The sequence below is a fragment of the Mus caroli genome, chromosome 13, assembly GCF_900094665.2.
Source record: "Mus caroli chromosome 13, CAROLI_EIJ_v1.1, whole genome shotgun sequence".
NCBI classification, from domain to species: domain Eukaryota; kingdom Metazoa; phylum Chordata; class Mammalia; order Rodentia; family Muridae; genus Mus; species Mus caroli.
Window position 1 is genome coordinate 40,931,903 of NC_034582.1, and position 10,000 is coordinate 40,941,902.

General features: G+C 44.6%; 1 protein-coding gene across 12 annotated transcripts in view; it reads right to left on the reverse strand.

Moving 5' to 3' along the window:
- The window catches only part of Atxn1 (ataxin 1), a 409,435-nt gene that overhangs the window by 133,896 nt on the left and 265,539 nt on the right, over nucleotides 1–10,000 (reverse strand). For all 12 annotated transcript variants that reach the window (XR_003834664.1, XM_021180017.2, XM_029468376.1 and 9 more), the window contains one exon: nucleotides 9,309–9,433. The gene's annotated coding sequence lies outside the window, so the exon portion shown is untranslated. The remainder of the gene's footprint in view (nucleotides 1–9,308; nucleotides 9,434–10,000) is intronic.

Genomic DNA, 10,000 nt, shown 5'->3' on the forward strand with positions numbered 1-10,000 from the left:
CACACACACACACACACACACACACACACACACACACACATGCATGCGCTCGCGTAATTTAAGTAAGGAGCTATCATCAAATCTGGATATTGTTGTCTTCTAACTGAAATGTCACTCACAGTCATTGTATTTCTGGATCATGTCAACATGAAGGAGCTGTCTTTATGCTAGTGAGCTATTAATGATAATGAGTACTTACACAAAGTATGCAATTAGGAATTATAGAATCATCTTTAAAAACCACCCCCTTCTATAGTACAGAACTGCACTTTAGGAGATATTATTATTCCAGGTACACAAAGTGTCTTCTATTATGCTAATCACTTAGAATAATGAGTAAGCTGTGCAGGCTATATGCTGTCTAACAAACCTGCTTTACTTGACCTCTCCTGTGCTCATTTTGAAATGGACTTTCATGGAGCCCAGTCTGGTCTTCAACCCACTTGGGATCTTCCTGGTGCTACTGTCTAAGTCCTGGGATTACAGACCTGTGCCTCCATACCTATCAGTGAAGCAGTGCTGGGGATGAAACTTGGGGCTTTTACATGCTAAGAAAAAAAAAAAAAAGCTTTCCACCAGCTGAGCTACCTCCCAGCCCATGATTTTACTTCACAGGAGACAGTTAAACACACTTGCAAGTGCCAGTTTTTCCTTGAAGTTCCCTTTTTCACCCAAGTCATCTCTTTTGATTCAAGTCTCGGGTCTCATTAAATTATTTATCCCTCTTCTGGCTCTGGAAGAGGATCTGATTGGTCACTGAGTTCATGAGGGATGCCTGCCTTGCCTGGTTAGGTCCCCACCAGCATCATTGCCATGGTGAACAGAGTTACACACACTTGCCTCGACTGTGGTCCTTAAGAGGACCAAACAATCCCAAAAGCAGAGGGACTCCGTCTTAATGAAGACACAGGTAAGATGGGATTCTGTATCCCTTGTGCGTCTCAAATGCCCTAGGATACCCCTCTCCTCAGGTTTCCTGGCTTCTCCATCTCCTTGCAAAGGCCCACCCTCAGTCTCTCTCTGTTAAAAATAAAAAAAGTGACTTGACATCTCTAGAGGAAAATGTCAGCTAAATTCACTAGCCAAAGCTTTTACAAAGAAATGGCTATGGAACTTCAGATGACTAATTAGTTTTAGAATTAAAGAAAGGTTGGCAAAGTCTGGGCTGGAACAGTGAATCTGTGGATAAGAGCACTTGCTGCTCTTCCAGAGGACCAGAGTTCAGCTCTCAGCACCCATGTCAGAAGGCTGACCACTGCCTCTAAGGCCAGGCACTCGCACACATAGAAAGACAGACGGCAGACAGGCAGGCAAGCAGGCAGGCATACAGGCAGACCAGGCAGAGACAGACACATATCACACACACACACACACACACACACACACACACACACACACACTATTTTTTTTTAAAGTGAGGTCAAATAAGGCCACAGACTTTTAGACTTTTTCTATTTGTTTGGTTCCAAGTCAGAAAATGGCAGGCATCATTTGATGCCAGTTCATTGTGGTCTAATGGGAGGAGGAGAGAACTTGGAGGGCAGAACACAGGTGAGCAGTGTTCTGCTTCAGGGCTGGGCACGGAGGTGGATTGCTGGGGCCCAGTAGGAACGCTCTCCTGACACTGGGAGCTTTCAGGCCAGACCAGTCAACAGGAAATGGAGGCAAGATCAGTGGATTGGTGTTCCCTTCATTCTTCCTCCATCTCCTGACCCCTGGTTCTTCCTAGGTCACATCCCCAACTCTGAACACTAGTGCTGATTATCAGCAAAACATTAACCCAATTTACACACACATACACACACACACACACACACACACACACACACACACACACACACAGTACTATCAAGTGCATTGATATCCCAAACATCCCACACACTGCCTGGATGATCCACTAGCTGGCTAGCTACTAGTTGGCTTGCTCCTCTCCGAGGGAATGTATCTGCACCAGCCCATGTACTGTTTGATCTTCAGTAAATGGCACTCCCATGGTCTACCTAAGTCACTAAGTGACATCCTGCTCCTGGAGGCTGGCCCAGATGAAGGAAATGTAAAATCCTCTCTGTGCCAGGTGACTGCCAGCTCCGTTCCTGGCCCCCTCAAGGCCTCCCATGTCCATTTCCACTCCTTTGGTTGTCTTTAGGGAAGCACCTGCCAACAGGTTGCTATGACAACTGGCAACACAGCTGAGGCACAGAAACAGATCACCAGGAGAGCTAGGAACATCAAAGGCAAACCCCAATGATAGCACTGAGATGGCCAAGGCTAGCTGCTCTGACCCCCCAAAAGGAGCATGAAAAGGGGACAGGGGACTCCCTTCAGGCCCAGGATAGTGACTCTATTCCAAAGCATGTGTACCAGTAGCAGCTAAGCAATAATCCACTGACATTAATAGGTTTTGTTTATTAGTATCCTGAGAGTCCAGGGAGAAAATCTATTCAGAAGTACAAGTGTGACAGCCAGCCAGAGGCAGGTAGAAAAACTGAGGTGGTTAAAGAGAAAAATCTGCTTGCACAAGTAATGGTGGCCTTAAACAAACAAACAAACAAACAAATAAACCCAGCACCCTATTCTTTTTTTTAAAGATTTATTTATTTTTATACATAAACTACACTATATCTGTCTTCAGACACACCAGAAGAGGGAGTCAGATCTCATTACAGGTGGTTGTGAGCCACCATGTGGTTGCTGGGATTTGAACTCAGTACCTTTGGAAGAGTAGTCAGTGTTCTTGCCCACTGAGCCATCTCGTCATCCCCCAGCCCCTATTCTTACTGTCCCATTCCTTGGAGAAGAAAGAAAAGGCAAAGTAGACTAGAAATCTAGGGCTGTCATAATGGAAAAGGGAGCTTTGTGGCCAGTGCTTTGTTCTATGGAGTGAGTTTGACAGTGCTTACAAAACCCCAGGAATGAAGAATGTACAGCATATTTAAAAAAAATCACTCCTGTGCAAGCAACAAAGGTTCCAGAAGGGGGGAAAAATATCAGAAATGAACAGAAACCAAAAATGATCTTAGCAAGAGGGTTTAAGATCAGTAAAAATGAGGTGTCCCGGTGTTGGTGAAGACGACAGACATCCTGACTGAAGTAGTGGCATACCCTAGCTCTGGGACTCGTGCTGTGGGTCTGTTGGCCGCTTCTGCCAGCATCACCAGCAAATACATTCAACTGCCAGGCACTCAAGAACGGAAGGGAGACCGTCTCAGGAACTTGTGCATATATGCTCAAGAAAGAAGTAGAATTTACAGGAAAACGTTGGTTAAGGGCCTAACGGGCATGCTCCAAAGATTTTGCCTCAGTTACCAAGGCAAATTCTCAAAAGCTGAACATGGCACTTGCCCGGACTTCCGGAACTTGGCATGGAGATATGGGAGGATTAGGAGTTCAAGATCACCGTTGGCTGGATAACAGTTTGAGGCCAACCTGAGCTATGGGAGACCCAGTATCAACAGACAAGCAAACAACAACAACAGCAACAGCAACAACAACAGCAACAACAACAGTAACAAAACCTCAAAAGACTGTGAACGAAGATCATTATTTGTATGCCATCCTCTTTCTATTTCAATTTTGGTGAGGTCAATTGTTTCAGGAACATAAGCACAAATAGATAAAAAAAAAAAAGAAAGACCTTGCAAAGAAAGACTAACTTGCTTCAAAATAGGCTTCAAAGAATGCAGTTTGCTGCCTCATCTAAAGGGGTTCTGTGTTTCTGCAAACCGCTCTCACAGAATCATGTAATTTATTCAACCAGATGAAAGAAGATAAATCGGATCTTTCTATCTAAGAGTCTTCTTAGCAATAATCTACTATACAGTAAAGCATTAGATCCCCAAATCTCTAGTGACAAAAGTCTGGCTCTGAGATCTCAGGTAGCCTGACTCAAAAGCAGCTAATACAAGTTTTATCTTTCAGTGTTTCACACTTCTTGGGGCACACACAAGTATGGATTGACCTTATTTCCTTGCTAGGAGGTTTAAGGCAGAGGCTCCCAGAAACACTGCTCTGAGTAATTCTGCCCAGCACCCCTCTTGGCACACCTGAGTGCCTTGGCATCTCCAACTCCAGTGGAGCGCTTCTGAGATAAGCTCCTGAGCACAGCGTACAGAGATAGATCAGTCCTGCACCCTGGACTGAGATCTTCTCCTGGTTCATAACCTTCTTTTAACAAATAGTATTCGAAAGGTCAGTTAGAAATCGCCACAGTCGGTTAGGCCGCTCCACCCCTTCCTATCCCCACTCCCCCCACCCCCAACACAGATATGGCAGGAGTTCACAGACTCTCTTCTTTTCACAGCTCTTTCCTTCTGTGAGACTGCTGGGGGGTGGAGGGAGCTGAGGAGAGCGTCTGTGCCTGCAATGGCTGGACCTGGCCAAGCAACTCAGAGAGCAACAGTTAAGTCTCCTCTCAGAGAGAATGGCCTATATTCGGGTCTCCAAGAGGTTCATTCTCCGGGTAACATACAAAGGAAGCGGCCCGAAATGAATGAAGCTACCTTAAGTGAGATTTGAAGGAGGTGAGGGGAGAGATTCAAATGAGCAAGACAGGAAATCCTTGTAGAATCCTGCATGGAAAAGGACAGAGCCTCCTCACCTGTGGTCTGCAGGCCAATCTGCAATTTCAAACAAGGACTAAACATGTGGAGGGAACCCCCTGTACACACACACACACACACACACACACACACACACAGCTGATAATAAAACATCCTCTCTTAGACCCTCTTACCTATTTCAGAATGTTTGTATGACATCTAGAAATTGGTATCATAGATGCAAACCTAAAAACTCTGACCTGACAGACACATCAGGAAACCACTTGAGTGTTCTTAGAAGAATGTGCGCGTGTGGTTCTCTTACTCCTAGACCAGAATTCACACCCCTTGTCTCTGTGCTGTTTGAACAGGCAGAGTGCTGTTTGGTTTTGCCTGATTCTTCCTAGGCGCGCTCTAAGTGGTATTCTAAGCAGTTATTCTGATAAAGGGCTGGAAAAACACTCAAGCTTTGGGACACCTTCATTCCTGTCATCCTCAGAAGCAGGGCAGTCTGATGTGGCCTTCCAAAACTGGCTTCTGGTAGCTTTCTCTCCTCCCAAACACCACAGAGCAGAAGCTGGGCCTCATCTGAAGTAACCCACTATTTCTTTCCTCTAAGTGGTATGCCAGAGGGGGAACGCTCCCTGTGACCTTGTGCTTAGCTAACTTCCCATGTTATGCAGCACTTCCGGCCCAGCTCCATGCCAGGAATAAAAGGGAACGCAGATGTCAATGAAATGACGGGGCTATAAGAGATAAAAAGATCGCCATCTGTAGACAGTCACGTGTAGGCTGCTCATAGACAAGAAACCACAAACCACTCAGTTGGAAAAGAGGAGGAAAGGCATGGGGTAGAATTTTGCTTTTTAAGTACCCCAAAATCCCCCAGGCTCACTAATAATTACACTATAATATGATGGCCTTAAATGCTTTCCCTACCCACAGCAATATCACACATATCATAGACATTTAGCATCTACTCCTACACTGCAGTGAGATCAGTGGATAAGACTGTGACTCTCCAACACTTAAACAAAAAGTCAAACATGGCCATGAGACACATGTGACCTCAAAACCATGGCAGGGCATGGAGACAGGAGGACTGCTTGGGCTTGCTAAGCTGTCAGCACCCACATTGTCTAGCTTCTATTAGCCTGTAATTCCCGCAGCGGGGAATCTGATACCCTCTTCTGGCCGCCGAGGGTATTATCACTCATGTATGCATACATATGTACAATTAAAAATAAGGACATCTTAAGCGTTATTAGATTTAATCACTTTTGCATGTCTACAAATATATCTGGGCATACACACACCATGTCAAAGTATAGGGAGATCAGAGGACAATTTGAAGGAGTTGGGTCTCTCCTTCGATCACGTGGGGGCTGGAGGACTGAATATATATTGTTAGAATTGTTGTGAGCCCCTTTAGCTGCTAAGCCAGTGGTTCTCAACCTTACTAACGTGGTTCCTCAGGTTGTGGTGACCTCCGGTCATAACATTACTTTCACTGATACTTCATGACTGTAACTTTGCTACTGTCGTGAATCATAATGTAAATATCTGTGTTTTCTGATGGTCTTAGGCGACTCCTGTGAAAGGGTTGGTTGACCCCCCCCCCCAAAGGGGGCCAGGACCCACAGGTTGAGAAGTGCTGTGCTAAGCCATCATTACATCAGAAGGCTACACTCAATGCATTAAGCCCAAAGCACCGGAAACCTAGGTTATAGCAAACCATTGGTTTTTTAAGGAGTGAATGAGGAAAAAGGAGGATCTGATCTGCTTCGCAGCAGAGCAACGTCTCGGTGACACTCGACACAAAAGCTACAATTGCAGAGGTCATTGACTTCCATTTCTCTTGTTGTCCATCTTGAAATGTGTCACCGGGTGTGTGTGTGTGTGTGTGTGTGTGTGTGTGTGAGACCCAGGTCACATGGCCACTTGCCACATCAACTACAAAACTCAGGTCTCCTGACTCCTCCTCCTTCAGCTTTCAGTGCCTTCCCCTTCCTGTGCAAGGCTTGAAGCCTCTCAGCTCTCTGAGAGCCAGGTGGAGACACACACACCTCTGTGGGTAAAGGCCAACTGTTAGGAAGAGTGTGACAGAAGGGAGCAGCTGCTAATGAGACAGGCCTGAGTAATCAGGCTGAGGCGTTGTCTGCAGGAGCTGACGAGGCTGGGCCGCTTGGCCGATGATGCTGTGATCACTGCTCACACCTGACAACACCCACACTCATACCCGTCTGCGTGCAAATACACATTCCTTGGCGATCCCTGTTTGTCACACCCTTCCGAGGCACGGGCCTCAAGGCTCTCAGGGCATGAGGACCAGCTGAAAATAGAAACCGAGGGTTAGAAGGGTGGGGCAAGGTTCAAGCAATTCAAGCAGTGAAAAGAAAGTCCTCGAAGCATGCCTGAGGAGGTCACTGGAGTTTCACATTTTCTTCCTCTCTGCTTGCTCTGTTTACAGGGGGGATTCTTCAAGTGCCTTAGAGTTGGCCATGTGGTATCTCTGAATTTACTCTTCAGGACCTTTGAGAACTTCCAATAATGCCTGAGGTCTGATATAAGCCCTTAATTGCAACAGTGAAAAAGGCAAACCCACTGTAACAGTCACAAAGCTGGCCTGGACCAAAGTAATTCCTCTCATTTAAACTGAAGTTAGGCCTGAGAGTGACTTTCTGTAAGACTCATGCTTCCCAGGAAAACAGCAACTTAGAAAACATCATGATGCCAGCAAGTGACCTGCCCAGCAGTGTTTGCGGTGAAACGCCCTAAAACTTAAACCCAACAGGATCCCAGAGTTGTCCGTGAGCATGACGAAAACTTTTATGAGAAAATAACTTATACAATTCTCCCCCCATGCTGCAGCCCTAAACCAACATGTCTGTTGCTTAATGAATAAGAGGCATACAGCAACCCACAGATTTATAAAATAACACTTTCTTTGGTGGTGATGGGAGTGGTGACCTGCCTAGGGTCATTGATATATTTGACCTTAACAGTATGACTAAGAATAAAGGACATGGCCATGGGTTCCAGGGAAAGTCACAAACTTATAGAATCCACAGGAGCACACCCACCAGTGAAAACACGCTAAAGCAGCAGCACCTTCCATCAACTACAATGAGGGGCAGCAAAGTATCGCATTTAAATTCAAGTGTGTTCCATAGGTGCAGTTGCTCATGGAGGCCAGTAGAGGGCACTGAATCTCCTTGCCTATAGTCACATAGAATAGTGTGTTACTCTGATGTGGGTGCTGGGAACTGAACTCTGGGCCTCTGGAAGAGTAGCATGTGCCCTTAACCTCTGAGCCGTCTCTCCAGTTCCAGGAAGTTTTAAGCTGAAGGAGTTAATTTTGGCAACACTATTAAACCACTAGGAAATAGGGATAAATATTTTAATATATATCACAAGATGGTTTTGAGAATTCTTTTGACATTAATACCCTTTTTCTCTCTGATATTTGATGTATCTATCTCAACTTTATGAAATCTTTTAGGCAATCATAAAGAGTAAGTGATAAAAGACTGAAAAGTAACTGTGACTGAGTCACCAAGAAATTCAGTGGGTAAGGGCACAGGTTACCAAGCCTGACCACTTAAACTTCAGTGACTAAGAACCTAATAACAAGCTATTCTCTGACCCCGACATTCAACCTCTCCCCCAATACACATAGGCAATAAGTATGATTTTTAAAAAAGACCTAGAAAGTTCAACATTTATAATATATATGTTATAAAATGTCCAGTTACATGTATACCACACACCCAGATTCTAATTGAAGTTGGCTCTTTATGTTCTAAAAGGCAAAGATATTATTACTTTCCCCCCCCCCAGCAGTATCAACTGGCTATCCAGGACTTTCCTGTGGTTATATATATTCTTTCCTGGTCAACACTCTCCTAGATTTTGTGGAATGTGTGTGTGGTGTGTGTGGTGTATGTGTGTGTGTGTGTGTGACAGTCACACTCAAACAGCAGATCTAGGCAAACCCATTTCAAATTTCACAGCAAGTAAGCTCCTTGAAGCTCAGAGTGGGCCACTTTATCAACTACAGACACTGAAACTTGTCAAGTGTCTTCAGCTGACATGAAGTACAGTTTACTAATCCCAACATCACAGACAATCACCCTGATAAAAGCCAGTAAATTAGCCAATTCTAAAACAGAGAAAAACCCTAAATAACCATTCTTCCATACAGGCCTGACATTTTGAACGTTAAAAACAAGCAAGCAAACAAAACCCAAAACCAAAACAACAGAAACAAAATCCAAATTAATCAACCAAGCAACAACTACAAAAACCCGAAACCAAATCAACAACAGCAACAGTAGCAACAACAACAACAAAAAACCCAGCAACAAACATTCTGGTTAAGTGAAAGAAACCCAAGACATATAATAATATTAGTTACTCATGGAAATCCAGGCCTTTAATCCTCATCTCATTCATCATGCTAGAGGAATGTAGCCAATATTGCCCTATACATTTGATACCACCGACTATGCCAATCGCAAGAGCATAGAACCCTGTAATTCACTTTTGCTGTACAAACAGACCATCAGCTCTGCTCCACAGCAGCTAGGGGAAAGATAAGTATGTAGTTAATAAAAACAAAACAAAACAAAACAAAACAAACGAGCGATCATCCAGGGCTCACACTGATAGCCCCTCACATTGGGCAACACCCAGAGCTCACACTAGCAGCCCCTCCCACTGGGCTCACCCATCTTTACAAGGCAAGTCCGCAGACAGTTGTTCACTTACAGCATTCACTATGCTCTGCTCCCAGGAAGCCTCCCTGAGACTTCACCATGGAAACTTCCCTCAGCAGCTGGGCCGCCCAGGTTTTGGTGGTGTCTTTCTTTCTTTCGCAGAGAGGTTAGAAATACCTGGCATGAGAACAACCCAGAAAGAAAGGAGATGGTAAATACATCCATCCAATCACGTCATTCAACAATCCGGACATCTGGTCAACCAAAGTCATACTTCGGCAAAGACCATTTACCAGGACCTGTTTCAGTTAGTTAGTTAATTAGTTTGTGTGCTATATTTTTGTTTGTTTGTTTAATTTACTATGTGACATAACCAACCTTTTTTTTTCTTCCTACATTTTTTTCCCTCTCCCATGAAGTTGAAGCCAATTCTAGGAAACTTCAAACCTTATCCCAGGTGATATACAAACTTGCTCAAAAGAAGCCACTCATTATTTGCTAGAGTTTGGTGTTCACCTGTAATCCTAATACTAGGGATGTAGAAGCAGGAGAGCTAAGTCAGACCCTGTCTCAAAAATACCAAAACCAGCAAGGAGAGGGAGGAGGGGAGTCAGAGAGAGAGGGGAAAAATGCTAGAGGTATAGTTCAGATGTATAGCACTTTCAGAGCACCTGAGTTCCTGGGCCTAATCCCCAGCACTGGAAAAACAAACAAGATCCCCAAATAAGTCCCTTGACAACTCTC